The following is a 12,637-nucleotide window of genomic DNA, read 5'->3' on the forward strand; positions in this document are numbered from 1 at the left end:
TAATTGGTGTAGTTACTCCCATTTAAATATAACATAATTCTTGATAATAACTGGGTTTAAATCAACCATTTTGTTATTGTGTTCCTATTTTTCTTCTGTTCTCTCATCCTTGATCCTCCTTTCCTGCCTTCTTTTGTATTCATTGAGTACTTTTCAGAATTTCATTTTTTCTTATTATGGGTTTTTAATCTGTGTGTGTGTGTGTGTGTTTTCTATGGCTGCTCAAGGGAATCACAATATTTACTTATTAATCACAATGAGTAAATGAGTGGTGTAACATGCACCCACCCTACTAATCCTTTATCAAGCCTAGAACATGAGCCCTAGCATAGCCAAAGCTGATAATAAGCCAGTGGAGGGGAAATTCTTTAAATTCAGGTTAACATTGTGATATTAAAGAATCCTTGTCTAAACTCTAAAACAATTGATTCTTGGTCTAGCTGCATTTTTATTCCTTCCTTAATTCAATTATCTTTCCGTCTAAAAAATACACATTTTCTTATTTGGCTATGAGCTGGAATTGACTTTAGAGTTAAAAAAGTACAGATGCGTAGATACTATCCAAGACCTACTGAATCAAGATCTTCAGAAAGCTTCTAATACACAGATAAAAGTTGAAAAGCACTACATTACTGAATGTCCATTAAATTCTAGACCCTGGCTATAAACACTAATCCTTTAAAGCCTCCCACCTACTGCCACAGAGCAGGTTGCCTAACAACGATGTACACAAGTTCCTTTCTCATCTCCTGATTATGTACAAGGCCAGAAAGGGGGGAAAAAATCATAAATTAAACAAGCTCATTAGGTTTCTAGTAGGTTTTTTTCTTTTCTTTTTTGGACTTTGTTCTCCTTGAGGCACATTTTAAATCAAAATAAGAACTTTAGAAGGGTGAAGAGAGGTGTTGGAATTGCAATGACAGAACCTAACAGCAGCAAAAGAAAATTATGAAAAGAAAAAAAAAACGAAGAAAAAAATTAAAAAGCCTTATCAATAATGTACTAGAAAGGATTTCTTTAAAATAGAAGCATTACCTCTTCACACGCCTTCTCTGTGTGCTCTGTAGATATGCAGACTGGCTTCTGCAGTCTTGGAATGCCTGAATTATTTCTAAGCCACTGGTTCCATCTCCACTCAGTGTGTGCTTTGTTTGGTCAGTTATGGCCATCAGCTAGCAGAAGCCAAGGGATACTCACTGCTTCAGGTGGAGTATTGGGGCCCTAAAAGGCCATGAAGCAAATCTGCAGCCACAATCAATACCCTGCAGTCTGTTGAATTTCTTCCTCTTTTCCATGAGGCAGAGCATGATTCAGGGTTTACCATTCACCCTAAAAGCCTAGTTTGACTGCATCTCTGAGAGGCCTAGCAGGGACAGTAGAAGCCTATTCTTCTGGTGGGGAAACCCAAACCACCACCTTCCCATCTAGTTTTGTTGCCCTGAGAGCTACACAGACCAATAGAAGGAAAGAAAACAAAACTACAGCAAAGAGCAGCTCATGGAATAACTGTTACATGAAACTATACTAAGGAAATATATCAGTGCGCCTAATGATAGCTTAGACACTTGCTCCTTTCCAAATTACTGGTGTTATTGTGTGGTGCAGTGAGTGTTCATAATGTGTAATTTTACCCTGCTTTTGTTTTTATTCCATCCTTTCGGCAGACAAGAATCATGTGATTTTATTTTGCATGGCTGCCTGGAAAAATCAGATAATGTGGTAGTTCATGAAAACAGACACAAGGTAAACAGCACCTGTTTAGAAGTGCCCAGCAGCCAGAATTCAAAATGTCCAGCAACTTCCCTCAACCTGTGGGCCTGAATGCTAGCCATAGGGAACAGGCGAGAGGGCTGATTGTACCCTTCTCGGTGTAGCTTGTAAGCTGTTCACTCTAGCTTACAGAAAGGCCTGCTGAGAACAGAGAAAGCAAGCTTCTCCCAAATCAGATGCTTCAAATTGGAGGTCTGCAGGCTGGATATGACCCAATCAGGACTTCTGCAGCCCCGTGTGCACCTGTGTATGAATTAGAAAAAGGCATTACTTCACCTGGGTAGACCTTAGCTAAAACACAATCTACCCAGTTAAACATGGTAGTCCTGGTTGCCAGACAAGCTTTGTCTGCTTGTAAAATACCAGAATATTTTACCAAACAAATAAACAAAAAAGATTTTTTTTTTAATTGGAATTGTGACACACTGAATTCACATTCCCACTTGGCAGCTATCAGGGAAGATGAATAGCAGCTGCCCATTTGAGATGGGCCACATGCTCTCCAGTGAACCCCAGAACACTCCTCTCCCTATTGTCCTTCACCTGGCTCACTTCACTCACTGATTTAACTTGCCAGGCACTAAGGGCAGTAGAGTCTGCAACACTCTCAAGGTCTCCAAAACCTTCTTCAACACACACAGAGTTAAGTTTCTCTCTTGCCTTCCTGAAACAGTAAAAAGAGAGTCCACAGGGCCAGCACTATGTTTACATAGAGGTTAAAATGGTGGGATCTGCAGTAAGATAGCAGATCACTTACGGACCTCTTTTGCCACTTCCTGTGCATACGACCTCCACCTGAAATCTGATTCCTACTCTCTTCTGCCATTCCTTTATGGTTCAGCCTGAATGGCACCTCCTTCAAGATGTTCTCTCAGACTGCCTCCACCTAAAGCGATCAACCTGAACCTTAATACCAAAGGTTCTTACCCTAACACTGAGCCCACATTCCACATGGCAGCTGTCAGTGAAGGTCAGTAAACAGCAGAGGCCCACATGAGATGGACCATGTGATCCAGACAGGCTTCAGGGAATCCATGCATCTAGTTGAAATGGAATGTGAAATATTGTGTATATGTAACTTTCTGCATTTTGGGGAGGAGAAAGTAAATTAATTAGATATCTAAATGAATATGTGAACACAAATAACTTTAAGAACCACTATTCATAGCATTTATCTGTACTACTAGTTTTTCCCATAGGACATGCTAGAGTTGAATTTTTTAGATCTTATTCTTAATTATTATGTTTATTTATGTATCAGGTAAGATCATAGTCATTCTACAGTAACAAACCACCCAAAATCTCAGGAGCTTAAAATAATAAATGTCTAATTAATTCTCACACAAAATCCACTTTGGGGCTTGATGATTCTCCCAGGCTGCTATCTGCTACATAATGAGTTAGCTCATATTTTTATAGCAACTTTCGCTTCAAAAATTGCCAACATAGGGGAAGAGAGGAATGGAGAATCTCACATCAATCAAATACTTCTTCCAAGAAGCAATGCATGTCACCTCTTCTTACATTTCATTGTGCAAAACAACACTTCTTTCTTACCACATAACCTGGTGAGGGCAAGGAAGTTCAAACCTCCATGTGCCCAAAAGAAGAGAACTGAAAGTATCAGCAAGCATCACTAATGTACCTGCTTCCCTGTTTCGCCTCAAAGAGTATACTGTTGACATAAATAACTATGGAAAATGGTGTTTTGACTAGCAACCATAAGACTAAAGGAAAAAGAACTGGATATAATCATTGCAGTATAGTTAGCAGTTTCTTTTTTTCTTTCAGGGACATAGCTAATAATTCTGGAGCAACATATATACTAGGAATTAACAAATATGTAAATAAATGGCAGATAATGGAAGCCAGGTATCTTATTACCAGAGAAATAAATTTGCAAATAAGCCAGGGAAGAAAGCTAGAATTAAATCCTAGGTGCTGCATTCGAGTCAGAGACAAAGGTATAAACTCATAAGTTTCATATATATATAGAGAGAGATAGATACAGAAATAATTATAAGTATGTTCCTATACACTGGTTACTATACATGCATATATTTCCTAGCTCCACCCACTGAGAGGACCTACAAGCTACACACCAGTAAACAGTGAGCACACCCAGTGTTCAGATCTCGCTTTCTAAATACCTTATGCATATTCCTCGCTCCTCAGAGAAGCATTTCATTCAAGGGATGGAGCAGAGAAAATACAAGATAAATTTGATCATCTTGTACTGCTAAAAAGAAAGAAAGTACTCAAAAAACACATAGGATGAGGGCATGTCAAAAGGACAAAAGTGCCAACTTGAAAGAGCTCTTAATGGCCCAAGCTTAACCAATATGAACAACAAGATACATCACAATGCAAAGTATAAAATAAGTATACATGAGTCTGGAATTATAAATAAATGACTGAAAAAATAATAAATGGGAAAAAGGGAGAAATCTTCCCCATGCAGAAGGTAGAGGTTAATTCCTTTTCCTTTGAGTATCAGCTGGATTTAGTGACTTGATTCCAAATAAAAGACTACAGAAAGGGAAAAACAGTAACATTCTAGTAGAGAAAGCTGGCAGACGCTGCCTTACCCAAATGTTCAATGTCAATGTCACCAGTAATAAGTCACGTTGATATTATATAACCCATGATATATGGTATAAGAAGAGACTTGGGTTCGAATCCCAACCCTTACCACTTATTTCTGGAATTCAGTCTCTGTAGGCTTCAGTTTCCTCATCTTTAAAATGGGGGAAATAAAAAAATCTCTTTCCACAGGATTTCTGTAAGTAAATATAGTAAATGCGAATCTCCAAACAGGGGCTAAACAAAGCAAGTGCTCCTACATAATGACTATTCTTATATTATTCTTTCCAGCTCCCTACACAGAGAAGACCCTGAATACGTTTCTTGGTCCTGATGTCTACTACTGCTTCTTAAGCCAGTCATTTCAGAGGTTAAAGACTACATTTGGCTGCTCCCATATGCAGGATTTCTGGGGCATTTCACCCTTTATTAGGAGAATAGGAGTATCTATTCTGGCATCTAAACCTGAGGGTCAGCCTTTGGGACACAAGGCAAGGCATTATTATAGATAGGGTGAGTAGAAGCACGAGCTCTGGAGTTCAGACCCCAACAACCCCCAAGTAGCTGGAGTGATCAGTTTTTTCATCACTTTGAGCTTCTTCATCTGGAAAGTGGGTATAATGACAGTACCTACTGCAATGATAATTCAATAATTCACCTCCTATCAAGCTACCTGGTACATAGTAATGCTCAAAAAATTATCTGTTATTATTATACAAAATGATAAAAAGAGGTATGAACATATGCCCTATGATGAGAACATTCAAAAATCTCTCATCCTATCTGGAAGGTTTTCTGGGGATCCACACAGGCTCTGGAGATGCAGGAAGAAACAAAGATTCCTTTTTCTTCAACCCTGCTATCTGGGAAGGGGGTGGGGGATGAGCGCTGAGGTCCCAACCTTGGCATCTGGGCCCACTGCCTCTCAGAAACAGCTGCTCCTCCATCCCCTGCCTTTCACAGACCAGAAGGGTCAGGAGAAGAGGATCTGAGCAGATGACCCCTCAGACCCACAGGTCAAACACAGCCTGGGCAGGGGAGGGCTCCAAGGAGCAGCAGCTGCTGTTTGTTGGGCTGACTCCCCTGGGGATTATTTGTTTAAGTTTCAATGAAATGATTTTAATTTAACGGATCTAGGTTATAATGTTTAGTTTTTTTCAAGAAAAGATTTTCAATCTAACCCCAGACCTCCCTAGAGGATGCTATAGTAATTTAAGTACTCAATTATTTGGTCTGATATGAGAACAATTGTTAGAAGTCACAGGCCTGACCAGGATTTCTTATGTCAACCACCAAAACACTTCCTTTAGCTTTTGTTATTATTTTATTGTATTCTTTTAAACAAATAATACATTTACATGATTTAAAATTCTAATCTACTACATAATTGTTTCCTACTCATCCCAATCATTAGTTCATTCCTTAAAGACAACGACTTTACCACTTTCCAAATTTGCTTTCTGGATATTTTCAAAGACTTGTTTTTGCCAAAGTAGGCAAACATGTTATTATATAGACTTTTTTGTTTTGTTGTCAATATTTCTTTTTAACAGGTAATATTTCTCAGATCCCCATGATAGCTGCTATATTTTTGCTTCGTTGTGCTAAACTATATACTGGGTTTACTGACATTTAAAATGAACCAGTGTTTTATCACTAACATCTGCACTCATTTGAAAAATTGCTCTTATAGGTGATTAAGAACACCTATACTATGTTGTATTACTGTATTGCAGAGCAGCTAAAAGCAATGAAGTTTATCTATCTGTATTAGCAGTAAAGAGCTACTAAAAAGAAATAAATTTGTGAATAATTATTTACACTTTGATACCATTCATATAAAACCATCCTAAAAATACTCCAAATTCATTAAGTGCCTACATAAAAGCATAAGAAGCTTTGCAGAAAGTTACATGCCAAGCTAAGAACAATGGGAAAAGAAAAAAAATGGATGAGAGTCAGGGATGGGTGGTCAAAGGGGTCATTAGCAGAGTGCACATTGTGCTGGGACAGACCATTAGACAGCACTTCTTGCTAATGGCTGGCGACAATCTGATTAGTCAGTGCCCACACCACATTTTATTAGGTATTTTGAATATCATCCCTGGTCACTGGCCTTATCTCTACGGTTCAAATATTGTTAGCAAATGAATTCAGGTATTTCTTTTAAATGAAAAGTTTATAAGAAAAGAGTCTACATGCAAGGCTCATGTATATTATCCACAAAAAGAGCTTAGTGCATATGGCTGTGTAGTCCACAGACTGTGGTCCATTGATCCATAATCCATAATTTTCCAAAAGCAAAAGGATGCTTCCTCAACACTTCTAGCTTGACTCAAAATAAATCAGGGAACCCTACCTCCAGCCTGTTAAAGCCTTTCAGTGCAGTGAGATGGCCCAAATCACTACTGCTCAAATCGCAAACCCAATCTTCCTTCTCAGCCCGAGCCACCTGAATACTGAGAAATAGGGGAGGAAAATCCCTACAGGTCTTTCCCACCTAACAGGCTGCAAAGGCAAGGACTGCTCATCAGAAGACATCTCTGACAACTTTCAGGGGTCAGCAAATTTTATCATAAAGAACCAGATTTGGCATCGTGCACCAGACAATCTCTATTGAAATCATTCGACTCTGACATTGTAGTGCAATATGGTGAACTGCTGTGGCTGTGTTCCAACAAAACATTCTTTACAAAAACAGGCCTGTGGCAGGCCATTGTTAACAAACCTCTGAGGCTGACAATTAATATTGCTAATACCTGGCTTCATAACTCATTACTGGCCTGAGGTATTGAAAGCCCTAGACAAGCCCTTATAGTTTAGGAGATATGTGCAGAGTAAAAGGCCCTAAAGGGATTCCACCCCAGCATTGTCCAGTGACCCCAAAGATAAAGGATTCTCTGAGGGTGTGTAATGTTCAGCTTCTTATACTCAAGAAATGCAGGTAGCAAGTGGGAACAAGTTCATCCCAGACACCTGACTGAGGAAGTGCACAGGAGCCAAATGGAGAAGCGAAGTTTCAGTTTGGTTCCCGATCTGTATTTCCCTCTCTGCACTGAACACTTGTGTCCTTAAGTAGAAGTTTAGAAAAGTGAAATGTAGAAGTCGGTCACAAATCCTACCTGGGTTAGGCAGACTTTCCCTGATAAGACCCTATCTATTGTAAAGCTCCCACATCACACTAGAAATCTATCTTTATCTTAAGTAATAAGTATTATGCCCGTCAATCTTTCCATGGCAGGTTGACACATCATTAAACTAAGGCATGAGGATTAAAAAAAAAAAAGGCCCCATCAAACCATCACAACTTCTATTTCTTTTATGTGTAACGATACAATAAAGGCAACTCTTAAAATGACAGGATGTCCTGCATTCCTCCTGACCAGCTCAGGTTATTCCAGGTTTTCTCCAACCATATCCCCCCAAATGGGGTGGCAGTCTCAAAGATGGTACTGAGTAACTCAAGGGACAGAGGAAATAAAGAAAACATAACAGAAACAATCATTTTCAAGTCCTCCTAGAATTTGTTCAGATTTCTTTTGTACCCAATTAGGGATGAGGGGAAGTGGGGGAAGATCTAAAAATTGTGATTAGTGTTTTCTTTCTCTCTTGCTCCCAATTAAAGAGGGGTTTCTTCTTTCACTAGAGATGCACAGTTATTAAATCATGATGTCTTTCTTTAAAAAACCAATTTACAGCAGAGGGTTCCATACTGCTGCCACTTCTGCAAGGTTGCTTATAATTGCTCCATGCAATGCTTTGACTAATTAAATCACACAAGAGATTGTTTCTTAGTAACACACCTGGTCCATGCTTTGTTGTTGGCTTTCATTAAAGCACTGTGTCTCATGCTGTCTTGTAGCATGAAAGGATATTAATCAGGTAAATGGCCATTAAAAGTCATATCAATGTTTGCTGTGCAGTGATTATTTTCTTAAATCTTGAACAAAGGAGGTTTCTTTGAAATCTCGGAGCTGGCCTCCAACCACAGGAGAGAATAGCCACATTGAAATGGTTTTTCAACCTTACCAAAAAGAAGGAAAAAAGGAGCAAAATGCAAGGTGTGGCAAGAAATAAGATTATATTCTCTTTGTTCCACTGGGTGTTTGGGGCGAGAAGGGACAAACTGAACAAACTGAAATCAGTGTACAGCAAGTGAGGACAACAGAAAAGAAGTGCTCTCTAAAGGCCCCCCATTCCCTAAGAGAGGAAAGCCCCACTTTCAAGGCAATTCTGTTAATTAGGTTGCATTTCAGAGCTCTAGCTAGAAGTAAAAATGCCCAGGGAATCAAATGCTACTTGCATATTAAACCGAAAAGGAAAAATGTTGCTAAACGTTTCCTTCTATCAACAAAGCACCCTTTATGGCCTCACCGATCAGGTTCTGTATCTGGACCTGGAACATGGTCGTGCCAGTTTCATTCCCCAGTTACTCTGCCCTCAGCCATGGAGCTGTCCTTGTGAATCAATATGTATTTATATAACCAGCCCACTTCCAGCGGAGCAAACATTCCATTCAGGAAAGGAAGGATGGTGGCTGCATACACATACACTGCAAAAAAAAACGACTAGTTTGCCAAAGGTACCTACCTAGATCCTGCAAACCTTTTCTTCTTTTCTGCCTGCCGTAAATGACCATTCGTTCTGCACTGAGCCAGTGGCCTTACTGAGGCTGGGATAGAGTACTCTGCTGAAGAACCCAGGCTCTGGAATATAAATTCTGGGGTGGGAATCCCAAGTCTGCAACTTTGCCCTATGTGACTGGAACAAATTGCTAAAACCCTCTGCATCTTGGTCTTCTCATACATAAAATGCACAAAATAACAATAAGAACCTCTCCTATGATGATGAGAATTAAATGAATATTTTATATGTAATACACAGTCTGAGATACAAATATTGTCTAATATATACATCTGAAACATAGTAAATATTAGCCGTAATGCTTTTGATAAAAGGCATACACAGTATATGCTTTTATTCAAAACTAAATACCAAATGGCAGTCTCGGTAAGTAAATACTCTTTGGCAGGTCACCCTTTATGACACCGTACCATGAGAGGGGTGTGAGCTTGAAGTGGTTTGCATTGAATCTACAGGAAATCTAAATCAAAGGACTTACTGTTCTCTCAGTAGGGTGCCCAGGGAGAGGCTTCTGTCCAAGGCCAAGGCCACCATGCCTGGGCTGCCCTTGAGGCCACTGTCCGTGGTGTCCCCAGCACAAGAGCACCCCGAGGAGTGATGAGCCTGAGATGGAGCAAGCACCCCACTCTCCACACGTGTGGTCCAGCCAGCCTGCAGCGGGCACCGTTTTCTACTCCACGGAGTGTGTGGGCTGGCTGCGCACAACAAGGCCCTTGAAGGGAAGAAGCCTCTGGACATCTCCCTTCAGCTCACCCAGGGAGAGCGGGAGCATCAGTCAGGACACTGCCTGCAAGTGACAGAAAGGCTAACGCACATTAGCTCAGCAAGAAAGGAAGCCAGGGGCTGTCCCAGCTGGGAAGTCCAACTTTGAACATGGCTCCGTGCAGAGGCTGAATACGTCTCCAGGTTCCCGTCTCTCTGCCCTGCAGCTGCGCATCTCGAGTGGCTGGCTGCGTTTCCAGCTGCGCTCTGCTGGGCCCGCACCTCCGACGCACACTGGAAAGCCAAGGCGCCTCTCTTCGCGCTCTCAGGGGAACTGCCCCTCATTGGCCAAGATTCAGTCACGTGCCCACTCCCGACCCAATCGCCCTGGGACAGGGGCAGTTTGTATTCTGAATGGTCAGGTCAGGGCCACAGGGTATTTCTGACTCCTTCCTTTTAACTCTATAGGCTAAATAGGGCATTTTTTTTTTCTGGCTGGATTTAACCCTTGAGCTGTCGTCTATGGCTCCTGCCTATCCCTCATTTCTTCCCTTTTTCATTAGCTCAGGATTAGCAATGACAACATTATTTACTCGAAACAACCCAATCACTGTGTCCCAGGAGTTCCAAAGGGCTATGACAACTTTTCTTTCCTTGTCCCTGGAAATGCCCTGGAGGAGAGCTGGGGAGCTGAAGATGGTTACAGAACCCAGAGGCTGCCTTGAAAAGTCACCTGAATGGCTACCGGCCGAGTGAAATGGCAGACGTTCACTGGAGTGGAGGGAGTGGAGGCCTGGACGCGGGGTAGGAGAAGAGCACAAGGGAAGGCGATCTCTCCTCAGGTATATGGTTACTGGTCTACTGACTGCGGAGGTGACTTGGACACGTCTAAAAGGCACTGCAGTGTCCGCAGAAACTGACCTACATCTCGAAGGCTGTTGTGGTTCTCACATAACCTACACATTGAATAGCACATGAAGAACATTTTAAACATCCCAGTTCCTCAACCCCACCTTTTGTTTTTTGTGTTTTTGCGGAGAAGGGGAGTTGGTAGGGATATATTTTAAAAGCTTCCCCGAGTCGCATGCCATGTTTGAGAACCACTGTCCTGGGGCATCTGTCTTCCATTGTTCGGTAAACTTGCCCACAGGAGGAGAAAATTCACCCAGCTCCCAAGAGCCCTCACTCTGGCTAACCAAACAAATTTTCCCTGCCCAGGGCCAATTCTAGGGTTAGGCAAATTGAGCCAGGGGTGCTTGGGAGGCTGGGGGTCACTACTGGATGGTGAAAAAATGAGTATGTTAAAGGGCACCACCCTTCTCTGTTTTGCTTTGGCACTGCTTCCTCTAATATCTTTTTATCCTAGCCTCAACAGCCAGATGTCATCATATTAGCTTACAATACAAATTGCCAAAAAGGTAGATCTTACAGAAAATGTGCTCAGAGGAAAATTATTCTCCTGCCCTTAATCCCCCATGCACCAGTTTCATTTATGTACCCTTTTCTCCAGAGAAAGGGTGGGGAATCCTTTTTATCAGTTGCATAAAGACCACATTAGATGTTTGTAGGAGTTCTACTTTTACTAATTACAAGAAGACAGTTGCCATTTAATAAGTGAAAAAACTGGTGAATATATTAGCTGTAAACCACCTCCACTTGCTAGATTAAATGCCAAGCAAAGATACATCTATTGCTGAATTTCTAATCTGCTTTGATTCACTATACTGCTTGTGCCTACAAGCTTTCCTGTTTTGTTTTGTTTTTTTCATCTGTGATTTTCTTGAACCACTTAACAGGCTCAAGCAAGGCTTAAATTCGTGAAGAGTGGGTCTATAATAGATTTGTAAGCAGGAAGTTAAAATATGTGCCTTGGGGTCATCACCCCCGTGGGCATATCACATTCTCCCACAATAGCCATCCCTTGATGCTGAAAGTAGAACTAGAACATGATCAGGATGCCCCCAGCCTGGTTTACCCAATACAAAAATTTTATATTGTTAAAATTTAAAGGACTCCCTTAGATGCCACTCTCTTCCCCTGCTTTCACATGCTCAAATTTATTCTTTCATCATGAAAGTTTTACTACATCTTTTGTTTCATCCTTTACATCTTCTCTTGTATTTGTGAACCAGGTCCATTTTACAGAACACTTTTATGTTTGTAATCCTGTTTGGAGCCTCACAGTCATCCTGGAATAATGGACACAAATCCTACTAATGATTCTAGTCTTTAAGTTATGTCTTAATTAAACAATGAGTGTACAATTCCATAGCAGATTTTTGAAATGCTTTTAACATATGACAGACAGCATGTTAATGGCCTTTTCTTATGGGCACAAAACATTTTGGCCTAACCCCAAAACACAGATTTTTATTATCCAGTATTATGTGCTACAGTACCCTCAGCTGGTCCTTGACCCACTATCCCATTAAATAGGGATCAAGTTCAAATCCACACAGGGGTCTGGAGAGAAGGAGCACTTCCATGATCAGGGCTGAGTGGGGACTATGGCAAACTTGCTGCCATGAAAAAACAAGGGCCAAGTCTCCCTCTGCCTCTAGAGAAACTGTTAATCCAGATGTTAGTGTACCTTCCATACTTCAGAATTAGGACAACAAATTGTTTTTACTCTTTCTCCTTCCTTTTAACTCTATAGGCTAAATAGGGCATTTTTTTTTCTGGCTGGATTTAACCGTTGAGCTGTCATCTATGGCTCCTGTCTATCCCTCATTTCTTCCCTTTTTCATTAGCTCAGGATTAGCAATGACAACATTATTTACTCGAACAACCAAATCACTGTGTCCCAGGAGTTCCAAAGGGCTATGACACCTTTTCTTTCCTTGTCCCTGGAAATGCCCTGTACCACACATTTTTGATTACTATCTCCATCTATTCCTGTTGTGCTTTAAATATAATTCTGACACTGTATATACACCAC

This window comes from Manis pentadactyla, chromosome 15 (assembly GCF_030020395.1).
Source record: "Manis pentadactyla isolate mManPen7 chromosome 15, mManPen7.hap1, whole genome shotgun sequence".
NCBI lineage: Eukaryota > Metazoa > Chordata > Mammalia > Pholidota > Manidae > Manis > Manis pentadactyla.